This window comes from Rattus norvegicus, chromosome 18, assembly GCF_021556685.1.
Source record: "Rattus norvegicus strain SHRSP/BbbUtx chromosome 18, alternate assembly SHRSP_T2T, whole genome shotgun sequence".
Taxonomy (NCBI): Eukaryota; Metazoa; Chordata; class Mammalia; order Rodentia; family Muridae; genus Rattus; species Rattus norvegicus.
This window is the reverse complement of record NC_141551.1, coordinates 6663443-6675000: the sequence shown is the minus strand read 5'-3', so window position 1 is coordinate 6675000 and position 11558 is coordinate 6663443. Positions and strand designations below refer to the sequence as shown.

General features: G+C 44.8%; 1 long non-coding RNA gene across 7 annotated transcripts in view; it reads right to left on the bottom strand.

Annotated features, from left to right (window-relative positions):
* The window catches only part of LOC102551724 (uncharacterized), a 78919-nt gene that overhangs the window by 78 nt on the left and 67283 nt on the right, over window positions 1-11558 (bottom strand). For all 7 annotated transcript variants that reach the window (XR_015642780.1, XR_015642783.1, XR_015642785.1 and 4 more), the window contains one exon: window positions 1-866. This exon is cut by the window's left edge and continues 78 nt beyond it. This is a non-coding gene — a long non-coding RNA (uncharacterized LOC102551724). The remainder of the gene's footprint in view (window positions 867-11558) is intronic.

Sequence of the window (11558 nt, the reverse complement as noted above, 5' to 3'; positions counted from 1 at the left end):
AGAAATGACATGGGACTGCCTCTTCATGCAAGTTTAGGTCCTCAAACTATGATGGTTTCAACCAGGTGTCATGGAGTGAGGAAGGCTGTTTCAGTGATTACCTCCCAGACAGAGATTCCTACAGTCTCCTTTGTTGTGTTATTTGCTGGATGTTTTGCACAAAAACCCAAACTCTTATTTCCCCTGCCCATTTCCCAAACAAGATTAATCTTATGTCTAGGGAGGACACACAACTCTATACTCGGCTCTCCTGAAACACCAAAGCTAACGTTGCCGTGTGCTTATTTGTTCGTGTGTGAGGTTAGGCCAGCACTGACCACACACCGACTGGAAGTCATAAATAGCAACATCGCTGGTTTGGAACCTTGGGAAGATACATCTCTGTGTGTAGCATGATAACATCTGTTTCTAATTGAAATGATTTATCAAAGTGCCCACCAGCGGGAACGGGTCAGCAACTGCATAAAGCTAGCACAGACACTTTCAGCTCAGAGCTTGGAAACAGTCTGGTCTTGCTTCTGACTGAGCCAGTGCAGATCTCCCAGTCACCACTGACTCAGTCTCCCCGTCTGCGTAGTGGAATGGATAGGAGATGCTGAGGGCCAACGAATAGTTCTGATTACAAAGACATTTCTCCATCACTCATGTGTCCTTCCAGTTGTCACATCCTCCAGTTACACTGGACCCAGTGCCATTCTTTCCTCTCAGTGACAGGCTGTGGGAAGATGGCTGCCACCCCCAGGATCCCTCACCAGGAGGGGTTCCCAGCAGGAGGAGAGAAGGCTGACTCTTCATGGGAACTGAGGTGCCGAGTATAGCTAGGAGCTAAAACTGCAGCTCCCTGTGGCTCCATACCTCTCAGAACCCTGGCAAAAAGAGAAGAACAGAAATCAATTCCATTATCTTTATAACAGTATGAGCTGCCAAATGCACTCGGACTACACACAGTAGGAACAGAGTAAAGTCAGGAAGTTGATACCCATTCAATGGGCAGCCGGGCACAGCATGGAGGAAGCCGCATTTCCAGAAAGCCTAGGAGTCAGACATGTGCCTGGTTTGCAGCTTGTCTCATCTTTCATTGTTTCCTTTTTTGAGCAAATCTAACCCAGACAGGCAATTCCCGAGCTCTTTTTAAAAATCACGAAGGGCTCTTCTCAACTATTTCCCCAAATGAAAGGGACTGGAACCAAAAGGAACCAGCAACACTGTCGTGTGTCACACGTCATGAACACGAGGTCCCCTAAAGCAGGGAAGAACTCAGTGATGGATGCAAAAGAGTAGAAAACACACATGTCCTGCAACAAATTGTGGTAGGCCTAATCCTTACATGAAGGAGTCAACCCTGACAGCCACAAGAGCCACAATAACAACCGTCTATGCTGTCGTTTGTAACACTTCTGTGTGTTAGATGGACTTTTACTATGCAAAGATGCCTGGGCACACTGAGGGTAGAAGCAGTCACTTGAGTTCATGATTCCAGGGGTTTTAGTGCACTGTGGCAGGAAGGCTGTGTGTGAAGAAAGCAGAAGAGAATGCCTGGTTGGCTTTCTTCTCTTTGTTTTTTAAGTCTGCTTCACTCACATGTGCTTACTAGTCTCCAGTCAAGTTGTCCAACAAGATTAACCATCAAAACTACCTCTTACCAGGGGAAATTTCTCAGGGTGCCCCCTAGGCAAAGGACTATAAGCAACTATTGACTGCTGGGGAAAAGAGAATTTGGCTCTCCTGGAGATGAGCTACCTTATTGGTTATCCAATTCAGAGTGGTTAGTGTTAAATATATATATATATATATATATATATATATATATATATATATATATATATATATATGAATGATCAAATAAAATGAAAGAAAAAGAGACTGTCTTTGAGCTCAGGAGTAAGAGATTAAAGGATGCTATTTGGAAGGGGCTAAAAAAGTACCCCTGACCAAAAGACAGTCAAACACTACTTAAACTTTAACCTGTCCCATGTTGACTTAAACATTGAACATTCAATGTGCTCAGTCCATCTCTAAGAGTGCCCGCGGTCTTAACAGTTCCAGTGTTGTTTGAAAAATCAAGGGTCAAAATCTCTAATGAGACTCAGGACTGACTTATGTCTACAAACAAAGAAAAACAAAAGAACGTTTCATACTTCCAATACAGTGACAAAGACCATAAATTCCCATTACTCAAGGGAGGAGGGGGCTCTCAGAAAGAGGAAGGGTTGCAGAGTGGGGCAAACACTAAAGTCTCTAGAGCTGCGGTTCTCAACCTTCCCAATGCTGTGACCTTTTAATACAGTTCCTCATATTGTGGTAACCCCCAACCATAAGATTATTTTCATTGCTACTTCATAACTGTAAATTTGCCGCTGGTATGAATCATAATATAAATATATATGTTTTCTGATGTTCTTAAGCAACCCCTCCAAAAAGGTTGTTCATCCAACAGGGATCATGACCCACAGGCTGAGAACTACCGCTCTCAGGCCATGTTCTCTGTCTGGAGTATATAGTACATTAGTTCAAACCGACATGGGGCAAGCCCCATCCTAACGGTGGTGGTGGCCCACATTGCCTCTCTGTAGTGCTGACTCAGCTCACTCCCCATAGTTTCCTTGGGAGAAGGACCTGGCAACTCCCACTTTATAATTTATGTGCTGCCATGGTTCATATTGCTTGTCAGCTTGACAGGATCTAGGATCATCTAGGAGACAACCCTCTAGCCACTCTTTTAACGAATCATCCAACTAAGTTGGCTTAAGTAGGAGGGTCCTACCCTGACAGTGGGCGACACCATCCCTTAGACTGGGGTGGGCCCTGGATGAATAAAAAGGAGAAGTGAGTTGAGTACCAGCATCCGTCTCTCTGCTTCCCGACTGTGGCTGCAATGGCCTGCTACCCCACAGCTGCCACCATGCCTTCCCTGCCAGAGTGGACTGTACCCTGAAACTGTGAGCTATAATAAACCCTTTCCCGACACTGATTTTTCCCTCCAGGGTATTTCATCACACCAATGAGACAAGCAACTAATTAACATATGAAATAAACGTGTGATTTTTACCAGAAATGAAAATAAATCATATTCATGGGATTTTTTTTAAGCTTTAAGTTAGAGTAATGATCTGCGATGATTTGTAAGTTAGAAGAACAATGGCTTCTGACCTCATACATGCCACCCTAGTGACAATGTATGTCTTTCATCCATCTACACACTGTAAGGTTACCATCTGGCTGTCCAGTATGAGGTGTGAAGTTTAGTTCTAAATTTTAAAAACGTATCCTTTTCTTCTGAAGACTTAGAATTTCTGTAAACACGTGAATGCCAAATATTGATCCCCACTGCCTTCTGCCACGCGCTAGTGTTTGGGTTGTTCATCATTATCGGCAAGAAGACTCGTCACTGAGCGACCACAGAGCACCAAAGAGCAGCAAGTCAGAGTAGAGAAGTCATGGCTGCATGAAATACAGCCTCTACCTTCAAACACACAACAGAGGACATGCAACGCTAGACACATGTAAAGCGGTTACCCAGGAGAGACAGTGTTTTCTGAGTACTCAGTGAACTGGGCGAGCCTGCCAACGGGTCACAGGAATGTGTGAAGATTGGAGGGAGAACCGGAATCGCTTCTTCACGATTGCGTTTGTGATAGGTGGCACTCACCGAGTCCCTCTGTGCAGGAAACTGTCACAAGCCTTTCATATAAACCATCCCCTAAATTGTGTATAAAAACCTCTAAGGCGATGGTTGTTATTCCACCATTACAGAAAAGGAAACGGGCTTTTTGACAAGATGAGACAAGACACTCGCTCTGTCACTAAGTAGGAAACTGAGGTCTCATGGAGATCAGTCCAACTCCATAGCCTGTGCTCTTAAATCTCATTCTCGGTTCAACATGCAGTATCATGGGATATATCCCATTTCTTCATTATACCCTTACAGCGTGACTTTGCATTGCCATTGAGCAATACCAAAACACAGACTATTTGGAATGACTGATTTCTGGGCATGCGATCTACGTCAAGCATGTGGAGCAAACAGTGTTTAGTTCTGGAAACTCGGGCACATATGGGCAAAAGACAGACAAGAAAAATCCCAGGTTATGGTTTTGTAGCACAGGATGACAATTAGCATTCTGAGAATCACCCGTGCACTAATTAATCATGGATGTCACTGATCGCTTTAGGACACACGGGTAAGAAACTGCTTTTAATATCCAGCTCTGTATTAGGAAGAGTCCTTTTCAGGATCCTAGTGGGAAAGACAGGCATTAGCACGTCTTCACAATGGTTCCAATTTATAACCTCACGGTCTAAGACTTGAAAGTCTGAATGCTGCCCCAAAACTGCTCACTCAGGTTCGTGAGGGGTTTTTGGGGGGATGGGGGAGTGGGGTCGTTTTTTTTGTGCCCACATTAGCATTCTCTGACAACCGTTAACTTCTCACATGACACCATCAGGGAGGGCCTCTCCAGTATACCATTTGGGGTGTATTTTCCCAACGAGCATGAGCTTGTGCGAGCATGCGCGTATGCCGACTCATCCACAGACCTGCCAGCCAGATGCCCCACTGGCAAAGCCCGGGAGCCTTCCCTTCATTAGTTCTCTGAGGCAGCCATCCGAGGTAATTCCTCTCGTCTCTCCTGATCTGCCAGCTGCAACAAGAATCTATCCAAGAAGTAAACAAGCTTTCCAGAATGTATCAGCGAGGCTGCTCAGAGGAACACACTAACGGTTCTGCATGGTTTAGCTTCCATACACGAGGTAGGGTGTCTCTCCTTAGGCAGGCTAGGGGCAAAGCAGGAAGGTCAAGGGCGCACAGGGAAGGGAGAAACTAAGGCGACCCTAGCTGCTGAGAAGCAACGGTTTAAATCTGTCTCAAATCTTCCTTTGTACTCATTTGTTTTTAGCACTGTGTTCCGATTAGCTTTCTTTGCTGCAGAACTCGGAAATGCTTTCAGGCGGCTAGACCATTGTCTCCCCGCTTAAGCAAGCAGAGAAATGATGCAGTAAGAATTGCTGAGGGAATGTGTGCAGGATTACTTTAAATCAAGAATATCTTGTTTTAACTTTCCCCAGAGTCTTCGAAATCAGTTAATATTTGGGGAGAGGGAAAAAATAAAAGACTCAGCAAAAATTACCTCCTGCTTGGTAAGGATAGAGGGCTGTCTGGGTCTCAGACAGAGGAGGCTCTGTGCCCCAAAAGTGCAGGAACAGGTATAGCCTGTGAGCCCGGGCAACATGGCCATCTGTGTTTGACAGCAGAAGCAGGAATGTGTTCAGTTAATGAGCCAGTTCTACATGACCATGGCTCTGCATCTATGACATGGCGGCGCATGCTCACTATGCTTCCTATGCAGGTAAATACTCTTTTATTTCAGTTACCACCACTGAATAACCCCATGGACGAAGCCTTTTTAATTATTTTTTTATTCTTTTTAATCTGTTTAAGATTATTCTTGTGCATTTCAGGTGGAATAAAAGAGCTTTGTAAGCAATTTCCAGCAGGGAAGTGCAATTTGATTTTTTTTATTATTAACATTGCTCTCTAAGGACAGATAAGTTGGTATTTTTAATTTTTTAAAAAGACTTATTATTTGCACGTATGCCTGCATGACAGAAGAAAGCATCAGACAAAAGAGGGCATCAGATCCCATTACAGATGGCTGTGAGCCACCATGTGCCTGCTCGAAATTGAACTCAGGACCTCTGAAGGAGCAGCCAGTGCTCTCAACTGCTGAGCCATCTCCAGTCCTGGTGTTTTTTATTTTGAATTAAATGTATTTGTGTGGGGGCGTGCACATGTGCTCACATGATACTGTGTGCACGTGGCAGTCAGAGACAAATCATAGAAGTTGCTTTTCTCCTTTCACCATTGGGACTGAATCCAGATGGTCAAGTTTGGAAACAAGTGTTTTTTACTCACTGAACTATCTCACTGGCCCTGGATGAGTAACTAATATTTGTTAAAAAAAAAAAAACCTTAGCACAATACTTAACACATAGTGACTTCTAGGCATGTCTCTACTGACATGAAATATAGATTTCATATATTGGAGGATGCTATACATGAGACTAGGGAAGATAAGAAGTCATCAGTCTTACCGATCTTTAGAGCTACCATAATGACAGGCCTGGAAAGATTACTGGTGCAACAGTAGCACAAATATCGCGATAATGACTTTGTGACTGGATTTAAAGCACAACCCACATGTTAAAACCCATTCTTGGTAGTTATGAGAACCAGTAACTGTGGCTAGGGACTCGTGGACCCAGGGGAAGAACCTCCTACTATTTCTCCGCTAAACAGGCAGAATATTAAACCAACTCCTAGTGACCTGGGATTCTACAGACCGAAGTGCATCTCTCACCCATCGCCAGAGAAACCTCACTTTGCTGCAGGTGGTGATGACCATAACGACACACAATGGGCTTGGGGAAGAGAATGAGAGACTACAGAGAGCTCTGCCCAGAAAGGGACAACTACATCACACCCCTCAGGGAAGCCACTGCAGAAGAGGAGGCCTAGAACTACAAGAGCCAGGGACAGTGGGTGACAACAAGGCAGGGCTACTTGCCAGACACTGTAAGAGAGCTGCACGTGTGAACTCACAGTAGTAGTGTAAGCATTATAAGTAATAGTGTAAGCATAATAGTGTAAGCATGCGCAAGAGCAATGCACGTTCAAGCCAGACAAGATCCCATCATGGAGAGAGCAGACAGGCGCACACACCACACCCGTAGCTAAGGGGCTACTGAAAGCTGCTGGGACGGAGAAAACCAGTTTTGGTACAGGTGTAGTCCCTGCCCAATACATTGACTACGCTCGAGTCAAAGGCCACACATCTAATATTATATGGCCATACAGACTGGGCAAGTTGTGTCTATATTTAATAAACATAAATGTGCTTATGTGTACAGACACATGTATGTCTATACTATCTGTAAGGGACGTGAGACATGGAATGGGTTAGGGGAAGAAAAGACAGTGGAAGATAATGTAATTATATCATTATATTATATATTGTTTAATAATGTGATTATATAATTATATTATTTAATTATTATATTATTTAATTAATTATAAAATTGTTATTGTTTAATTTTAATTGTTTAATTGGCTTTAAAGCCTTTAGTTAGTTCTTCCACTCCTCAAAATGGGGCTCTGTTAAATGGCCTAGCCTGTCTGGAGGTTCAGCACCTTTGCTAAACAATGCCTTCTTGCCCTGTGTGTTCCAGGCACGATTTCCAAATGTGCCCAGGCTTCAAATCTCAGCCTCTCAACACCCACCCCCATGATGTACTTTCTCCAGCAAGGTCATACCTCCCCCAGACAGTACCACCAACTGGGACCAAGTGTTCAAGTATGTGAGCCTTTGAAGGGCATCTCTCATTCAAATCGTTATAGGAAAGGGGGGCTTATTTTGGTTCACAGTTGGAGAGAATACAGCCCTTTGTAGCAGGAAAGGCCTGAAGGCAGGAAATGTCTGGTCACTGTAAGTGCACAGTCAGGATCAGTCAAAGATCCCAGCCTACAGGACGGTAGGCCCTACACTTAGAGTGAGTTTTCCATCTAGCCTAGGTATTCTTCCAAGGACACACCCGGGGGGTTGTTTGCACAGTGATTCTGAATTCCATTAATCACCATGCCTATCTTCTAGGAGAGAGAGAGAGAGAGAGAGAGAGAGAGAGAGAGAGAGAGAGAGAGAGAGAGAGAGAGAGAGAGAGAGAGAGAGAGAGCTGTGTTGCCGTGTGGGTGTCTGTGCCCAAGCTGATATCCATGGCTTGGCTGAGGACCACAATGACATCCATGGGCAGTGTGGCAGTACAGGGCCCTGCTGATGTCTTGGATCTGTACTGTCCTGAAGACCATGCTGAGGTCTGTAGCACAGGCTGACACTGGAGGGCATAAGGATGTTCATGGTCCGTGCTGTCACCAGAAACCACATAACAGCCCATGATCCATGCTTCCCACTGTCTGCTACAGGAAAGGAAGCTACTTTTGCAGTGATGTTGATGAATGTAGACACACACTTGAAAAAAAGAGACATGGAAGGTTTCTGTGACAACCCCTTTCCCCACCCCATTCCACCCTCCAAAAAAAAGCCATCAAAGAGAAATCTTAAAAATTGTGATAAGGATGTTAAAGTGTAGCTCTCCCCAGTCAGTGGCTTGTGACGGGCAGTGAGGCTGGGGAAGGACTCGGTTTTCTTTGAGGGGATGGGCATTGGGAGTGTGAGCGTGCTCCAGTGAATATATGGGCAACACAAATTGGACTTGTGAGGTTTCTTCCTCTTCTTCTTCTTCTCCTTCTTCTTCTTCTTCTTCTTCTTCTTCTTCTTCTTCTTCTTCTTCTTCTTCTTCTTCTTCTTCTTCTTCTTCTTCTTCTTCTTCTTCTTCCTCTTCCTCTTCCTCTTCCTCTTCCTCTTCTGCTGCTGCTGATTCTTCTTCTTCTTCTTCTTCTTCTTCTTCTTCTTCTTCTTCTTCTTCTTCTTCTTCTTCTTCTTCTTCTTCCTCTTCCTCTTCTGCTGCTGCTTCTTCTTCTTCTTCTTCTTCTTCTTCTTCTTCTTCTGCTTCTTCTTCTTCTGCTTCTTCTTCTTCTGCTTCTTCTTCTGCTTCTTCTTCTTCTTCTTCTTCTTCTTCTTCTTCTTCTTCTTCTTCTTCTTCTTCTTCTTCTTCTTCTCTCTTCTTCTTCTTCTTCTTCTTCTCTCTTCTGCTTCTTCTTCCTCTTCTCTGCTTCTGCTGCTTCTGCTGCTTCTTCTTCTTCTTCTTCTTCTTCTTCTTCTTCTTCTTCTTCTTCTTCTTCTTCTTCTTCTTCTTCTTCTTCTTCCTGCTTCCTGCTTCCTGCTTCTGCTTCTTCTTCTTCTTCTTCTTCTTCTTCTTCTTCTTCTTCTTCTTCTTCTTCTTCTTCTTCTTCTTCTTCTTCTTCTTCTCTTCTGCTTCTGCTGCTTCTGCTTCTTCTTCTTCTCTGCTTCTTCTTCTCCTTCATCCTCCTCCCCTCCTCCTCCCCCCCTCCCCTCCCCCTCCTCTTCTTCTCCTTTATCCTCCTCTTCCTCCTCCTCTTCTTCCTCCTCCTCCTCTCCTCCTCCTCTTCCTCCTCCTTCTCTTCCTCCTCATCCATCTTTTCTGGGGGAGTGGAGGTCACAAGGATTGGGGGAGTGGATCTGGGAGGACTGGAAAGTGAGTGTGATCAGGGTGGATTATTCGAAATCCTCGAATATCAATAAAAGCATTGTGTTGAGGGAAAAAAGAGAAAAATCCTTTCTCCTTACTTTCATTGCTCCCTTTGGTACGTATTTTGTCACAGCTACAAGAAAAATAACTTAAGTGTTACTCAAACTCAGCAGGATCAAAAGTCCCACATAGCAGAAGGCATAAATCTGAGTCACTTTTTAAAAATATAAAGCAAAATAACTTTTTTATTCATGCATTCATCCAACATTTATTTAGTAGACATTTATTTTATGCACTGAATACTTTGAAGGAGGTGCCAAGGTACACAAAAAATATCTTTCCTATTGAATGAAGGCATTGTTTATTACCACACAATAATATTAAGTTGGCAATTACGTTAATTATCTTCTTCTCCCTTACAAACTACTGCAGACTTAGTTGCCCAAGGCAACACACATTTTTGTTGATGTTGTTTTGAAGTTTCCATGGGTCATGAATCTGAACACTATTTACCTGTGCTTTTTGTCTCACCTTCCCAAGCCACAGTCAAGGACTCAGCTATATTTGGGGCCTCATCTGAAAGCTCAACTGGAAAGATCTGCATTTTAGGCTCACTTGCTGTAATTGCTGGCAGAACTCCCTTCTTTTGGGGGTCAATAGAACAAACAAAATCCATTTCTAGTCAGCATTTAGCTGAAAACTGTGCATGGATTCTGCAGCATGGGTTTCACAAACTGCAACTTGGTTCATCAAGCCATTGGCAAGCATCTTCCAGTAAGACAGATGCCATGGTCTCCTGTGGTATAATGGAACTGCAGTCTCCAGATTGAGAGATACGGGTCCTCAGCCAGATGCTCAGGGGATGGGGATTATACAAAGGAACAAACAGAAGTCATCTCAGAAACCACCACGCAATGTTTATGTTGAAAATCCGTAGAAGACAAATACTGAAAACATGACACTGACTTGAGTTCAGGAAACAATTTATCTTTATTATACAAGATACTTAAAGCAGGAGAAATGGGGGCTGAAGTTATGACTCAGTTGGTAAAATGTTTGCTGTGGGAATACAGAGGCTGAAATTTTGATCCCAGTGTCCATGAGACAAGCCGGGTAGCCTGTAACCCGAGTTCTGAGACAGAAGGGGACTGGAGTGTCCTGGGTTCTAGTTCAGCTACCTAAGAGAATGCAAGTCCCAGGCTCAGGGAGAGAACCTGCCTCAAAGGCATCAGTAGAAAGTGAAAGGGAGTGACACCCAATGACCTCCTCTGGCCTCTGCAGGCACACACAGGTGCACAAGCACATACATGCACTCACACAGACAGGAAAACACAAACTAAATGTGTGAATGGACAAATAAAATTGGATGTTGATTGAGGCAAGTCACTCGAAATTTACCTCTGGCTTCCACATACATGAATACATACCTGTGGGACTGTGAAAGGCAGCCTAGTTTCCAGTTGAGGAGGTTTGAAATCCCAGTGACTTTGAAGGGATAGTAGGCGTTTTGCCTGACTCCCAAGAAACCAGGCCGGTCACTAGCCCACAGCCCTCCATTTGTGGCCATCAGTCACGTAAGGGCAATGCCCTAAGCCCCTCCACAAGTAGAGGACACGACCATAGGGCACATAGGCTCAAGACAGATCTCCATTATAATGAGGTACCTAAAGGCCTGGAGGCTTAGCCAATGAATTTTCCTTCCCAGACATTCCTTCCTGCAAAAGGTATTTAATCTCAGGCCCATGCTGAGAAGTAGGGTATGGTTTTATTTATCCACCTTCTATCATGACAATAAACACCTTAAAACCACAGACTGTCTCTTTTCATTGAGGTCCCTATAGGGAGCCACAGAGAAGGCCTTCTCCTACAGAGCTTCCCTGAGTTCCCAGCGGTGGCCACAAAGCTCAATCCTGTCTAGCTATACCACCACCACCACCACCACCACCACCACCACCACCACCGCCGCCACCGAGGGACCAGCCAAAGCTCCCCGATACCCCGTCCCCCTCGGCCCACGCTAGATCCAGCCCCGCAGACCCCCACTCTGTTCTCAGCTGGTCCGCAGCATCCCAGTCGCTCCTGGATGCCCAAGAGCTTGAGAACCAGGTAGCTCCGACCTCCTTGCAGGCCTGGGGACCCTGGAGCCAGCTGCAGCTGTGTCCACGCGCTCAGACCTTGCTTCCCCACCCCCAGAGCGGTGTCCCGTGGCTTCCCATAGCCATACACCCACCTGGAAGCAGTGGTGTGGGGTAAGTGTGGTCAAACCTCACTCATACTGCCTCCCTGAGCCCTGTGGCAGAGCAGACATGGGACGCCCGTTAATCCTACACACACCCACAGCAACAAGTATATACACACATACAGTATTATATACGTATATAATACAGTACATACAAGAT